Source organism: Camellia sinensis, chromosome 1 (genome assembly GCF_055761805.1).
Source record: "Camellia sinensis isolate YWXY chromosome 1, ASM5576180v1, whole genome shotgun sequence".
Classification (NCBI taxonomy): domain Eukaryota; kingdom Viridiplantae; phylum Streptophyta; class Magnoliopsida; order Ericales; family Theaceae; genus Camellia; species Camellia sinensis.
In genome coordinates this window covers 20,703,246-20,709,245 of record NC_138961.1, presented here as the reverse complement: position 1 = coordinate 20,709,245, position 6,000 = coordinate 20,703,246, and positions in this window count along the sequence as shown.

Sequence of the window (6,000 nt, the reverse complement as noted above, 5' to 3'; positions counted from 1 at the left end):
GTATTTCTCAATTAGAGTATGCCCAAATTATTGGAAGTTTAATGTACTTGATGAACTGCACTCGCCCAGATATAGCTTATGCAGTAAGTAAATTAAGTAGATATACGAGTAATCCGGGAGTAGAACACTGGAAAACAATTATAAGGGTTCTTAGATATCTCCGATTTACTTGTAACATTGGGCTTAATTATATTAGATATTCAGCAGTACTTGAAGGATATTGTGATGCAAATTGGATATCGGATACAAGAGACTCGAAGTCCATCAGTGGGTATGTCTTTACTCTTGGTGGGGTGGCTGTATCATGGAAATCTTCCAAACAGACTTGTATTGCTAGGTCTACTATGGAATCTGAATTCATAACCTTAGACAAAGCAGGAGAAGAGGCAGAATGGCTTCGCCACTTCCTTAAAGATATTCCAATATGGCCAAAACCGGTGCCTGCTATATGCATACATTGTGATAGTCAATCAGCTATAGGTAGAGCACAGAGTCATATGTATAACGGTAAGTCACGACACATTCGTCGTCGACATAACACCGTAAGACAACTACTCTCTAATGGAATTATTTCCATGGAATATGTTAAATCTAAAGACAACATAGCGGATCCACTAACCAAAGGGTTAGCAAGAGAGTTAGTTGAGAATTCGTCGAGGGGAATGGGACTTAAGCCTATTAAATAAGAGTTACCACAACGGCAACCCAACCTAGTTGACTGGAGATCCCAAGATCTAGGTTCAAAAAGACAATCGAGTTGTGATTGACTCAGAAGGATCACTGGGGAGTCTAACTCTTACCCATTTCTTTGATGAAACAGTGATGTCTGCAGCGTTTGAGATTAAGTAAAATTTTAATGATTCTTATATCTAGGTAAACCTAGTGGAGTATGGCAGGATACTCTTCATAAGAATCACCTATGTGAGTGTGAACTGGGCCGGTTCTATAAGATTTATGAAGGGCTACAAGTCTTTAGAGCACTCATGAAAGACCAGGTTGTTCAGGGCCAAAATGAACACAATAGTGAGAACAAAACTGTGTCTGAGAATATACTGTGTGAGTTCTATTGTCTTGGTTTACACAAACAGCTGAACAGTTCAAGACATTATGTTCACTGGTTAGCTAGTAAATCCGATAGTATCTCACAAGGGAAGGTTCAAAGCCAAAAGCTACCTATCCTTTGCAGAATATTTCCAATTTCTGTACTCTCTGTATTTAGATCATGTTGTTGCATTTTCTCTCTGTCAAATTCCATTCATGTGAGGGATTGTTGGAAAAATGGTTAATATAGGCATATTTTGGGCCGGCTTTGAGCCCAAAATTGAGTGGGCTCCGAACGTCTTTTGGGGCGGGTCCGAAGATGTGAAGTGTTCCTTGCCGCGTGGCAAGTCACACGGTGAAGACGGTTCATTAAAACCATTTATGAGTGAATGGAAACATGACGTCGTTTTCGGGTTCATGGAATTGAACATTTAAGTTTTGAATGTGAGTTTCCTTGTGAGGCTTATCCCACATTGAAACTTGAAGAGAGTTTTGTTGAGTTTATAAGCTCTAGCCTACAATACTTGGGTTGGGCCCCAAGGGGCACCCCAAGTTTGTAGAAAGGGAGAGTTATGGACAAAGTGAACCTTAGCCCAAACCACCACATGCGCGCCGCAGCTGCCGTCCGGCCGTGCCAGGCGCGGGTGTGGGTCAGTTTGGTTCTTGTATTAATTTTTTTGGCAAAATTCATTTGAATTTTTTCAAAATAATATTGCGAGAATTTAATTCAAATTTGAATTCTAATTTTTTGTCCAACATTTAAGACAACTTCTGTCCGAAAATTCCTCAACAAATTTAAACTGGTTTTCAGTTATTTAACTTCCAGAAACTGCCCAGCAGTTTCGGGTCAGTATGTTTTCCAATCCGAAAATCAATCTGAATTTGGTCTCTTTGCTGTTCATTTTTCTCTACTGCATTTACTCTTCATTTATTAGTTTTACAATAATATTAAGAGAGTATAGAATACAAGGTTTGGTTCGCCATAAAAATTTGTGTGGAGTATTACTACAAGTTTTTGAAGATCATTGTATCCTGAGAGATAGACGCCACTTAACCGTAAGCACCGTAGCTGGGCGAATCTGTCATAAGGATATAGTGTCACACACTTGACTTGGTCTTTTATTTTTGATTCGGTTCGATAAATAAATTCGGTATATTATTTATTTATTTTGTTTGAATTAGTTTCAATTTATTTTATTTACACAGAAGATTGTTCCAACACTTTACACGTCATCAAAAAATTTAAAATTTTATTTCCACTCTGATTGTTTATAGTCCTTGGTTCTAAACTAGAAGTGTGTTTGGTTTGAGTTTTTTGAATTAATTTTTTTAAAAATTTAATTTTTTGATTTTCGTAATTTTTTGTTTTTAGTGAATATTTTTAAAATTTTAAACATTTTTTTTAATTTTTTTAGATGCATCTTACTTAGATGTATCTAAAAAGTAAAAAATTTGTGAAAAAATATTTTTAAAATTTAATAAATACATAAAAATACAAAAAATGTATTGAATTCTCGTATTTTTTTTTTATATTTTTGGTATTTAGTGAATTTTTAAAAGATTTTTTTCACAAATTTTTTATTTTTTAGGTATATTTATGTTAGGTATGTCTAAAAAGTAAAAAAAAATTGTTTAAAATATTAAAAAAATTCAGTAAAAACAAAAAAACACGGAAAACAAAAAAGTAGAATTTTTTAAAAAGTGTTTTTGAAAAAACACAACCAAGCAAGTAATTTTTTTGACTTTTTTTTTTCTTTTTTAATTTAGGTCTTATTTGGTAAGTGGTGATTTTAGTCAAAAAGTTAAAAAGTTATTAAAAAAATTAAAAAGCCAATCAGTGTATTTGGTTTGAGTTTTTTGGATTAAGTTTTTTGAAAATTGAGTTTTTTGGTTTTTAGTGAATATTTTTAAAATTTTAAACATTTTTTTTACTTTTTTAGATTCACTTTACTTAGATGTATCTAAAAAGTAAAAAAATTGTTAAAAAATATTTTAAAAAATTAATAAATACATAAAAATATAAAAAATTACTGAATTCTCGTATTTTTTTTGTATTTTTTGGTAATTAGTGAATTTTTAAAAGATTTTTTTCACAATTTTTTTACTTTTTAGATATACATATATCTAAAAAGTAAAAAAAAAAATTGCTTAAAATATTAAAAAAATTTAGTAAAAACAAAAAAATACGGAAAATAAGAAAGTAGAATTTTTAGAAAATTAATTTTTGAATACAGGAACCAAGCAAAGTGAATAACTTTTATCAAAAAGTCGAATATTATCTTTTCTCTTTACTTTTTATACAACTTTTCGTAAAAAATTAAAAAGTCATTCAAAATATATTAGTTTTTTTATCTCATATTTTAACAAAAAATTCAAAAAATAACTTATTTTTAAACGAGGCCTAAATTGGGAAATGAAAAAAAGAGAGTATATTTACCATATTTTTTGATTTTTATAAAAATACATAAAAAAATAATATAAAAAAAGGAGAGAATTTTTAATTTTTATATAATTATTTGACTTTTAAAGTTTTTCTTACTTTTCTGACTATTATAAGAAGTTCCCAAACCAAATCTAAAAGACAAATTTTAAAATGAATTTAAAAACAATTAGATTGAGAATAGTTCTTCAAAAGAATGTAAAGATAATGAACTTGGATATTAGGATTTGAATAATTTTCAGTTTTTGTCATAAATGAAGGTTTATTTCAATAAATTACGAAATCAAAATGACAAGTTGTAATTTTGCCCTGTTATAAAATTGTGTTTTAGAACTATGATTTTTAAACTCAACTTTAAATAAAAGTACATTTGGCAACCACATTATCACACATTCAGTTTAGTTTTCATAATTTATCTTTTAATTTTTTTAAAAAATATTAAAAATTAATTTAGTGAACAAAAATAATAAATAAAAAACACTCGTCATATGATTTTGGTTTTCTTTAGTTTGAACATAATTTAAAAAAAAAATTTAAAAGTGTTTATTTTTTGTCAATTTAATATATTTTTTATAACAAAGTTTTAAAAATTTGTTTCTAAAATTGAAACCAAATAAAGCCTTAAATGGCATAGAAAAATTGTAATAATATTTATGTTTCTTGTATTGATTTTTTTTTTTTTTTTTTCAAATGAACCTTACTACCTTAAAATGAAGAGGACCCAAATGAGTAGTGTGGATAACACTCCCCATTACCAAATTTTCAATATTTTCTACACCATCACATAATAAATATTCTTAAAGTATCACGTGATATTATTTATGTGATACTTTTATCAAATAAAAAATTAAAATATTTCAATAAGTAATTGTATGAGAGGGTTCAAGAACGTCATTGGAAAATTCGAAGATCTTCGAAGATCCTTGAAGAAAAATTCGAATTCTCTAGAAGATGATGAGAGGCTTAGATTCTTCAATAATCTCAACTAAGAACACAAAAGCAAAGAGATGATGGAGATAAGAGATTGGGTGAAGAAGAAAGCAAAATAGTTAGAGAGAGAATAATGACAAAGCTTTCTCATGGATCTCCCACTTTTACTCTCAAGGTTGATAATGAAGAAGGGAAATTAGTTCTTTCCCAAGAGTTATCTCTCCAAAATTCATCCATTGTAAAGCTATGAGTGGGTGCTATTTTTAAGCACCTCATGATGTAGGATGGAGCCCATGTGCAAGATACATGAGAAATATTCTCTCTAACAACCTTGTCCGAGGAGGTGATCTCTTCGAGGATGAGGAAAACCCCGAAGAGGAGATCAACCTCTTGGCGAACTTTCTCCTTAGCCATACCTAACCAATGATCCCCAATCATTCCAAAGGGTCAAGGATAGTCCCAAAGGACGTCCTACCGCAGAAGGGTCAGGGGTAGTTCAAGAGAATGCCCTGTCACTAATATTGTTGAGTCACAGGAACCCCTAGATCGTGCCATCTCGACCCGGGTATAGGCTAGTTTAACCGAAGAGTGAGTTTATCTTCACTCTTCGTCCTCGGGATCGGGTCCTTTGTTCGGACACTATTACGCCCATGGTTCTGGTCTGTAGATCCCAGAAAGCTCCGAGTTTGCAAGTGTTCTGGGACTTATTAATAGAGCGGCTTCTAAATTGCGTCTAAATCCATTCGAAGCCAAGTGCTTCGAATCTCTAGCTTCGTGGATCCGAACCCTTTTAAGTCTGAGCCCGAGTAAGTCTCTAAGTTTGTGGATCCGAACCCTTTCGAGACTTAGAGCGACTTGGCTTGTTTGATGGCGATAAATTTGGGCCCACCAACCTTGGACTTACGATAAATTCGAGCCCACCAACCTTAGACTATTGGGTCTAATTAATTTAATGGGCTCAAATTAACTCCTTTTACAGTAATTAATTATTTATTTGTCAACTACCTAACAAAAGGTGAATTACCATTTTTCACATATAAAAAACAATTAACTATATGAGTGGTTAAGAGCACTAAGCTTTGAATTATTAAATAACTGTAAAATTATTAGATATTCACAGAGTATTATAAGAAATTTTATTGTTAGCCAATAACAAATCTCAATATACATTAAGTTAGTTATCATTTGTCTCTTAATTATGTAACAAAAGTGTGACATTACTTGTATATTTTAGAAAAATTATTTTTACAACATAATTGATATAAAATACTACATAAATAACGTCATGTAATATTATGAAACTATTAAATAATTGTCCTCAATAATTACCCCAATTATAATGGCCAAAAAGTTACCAAAAGGACTTTCCGTTTTCCCGTGGAAAAGGCTAAGTGAGAGTGCATTGTCACGATCACGCTCCAATCTGCATCTTCACTTACAAAAGAGAGAAGAGAAAGATCAATCAGCTAACAAGTACGAGCAAGGATCCTCTAGAGTGATTTTTCTCTAAAGTTTCTTAGAGTGCTCTATTGTGTGGTTGAGATTTATTGATAAGTCACATCAATTTTTCTGATGTGACTTGCCAGTAA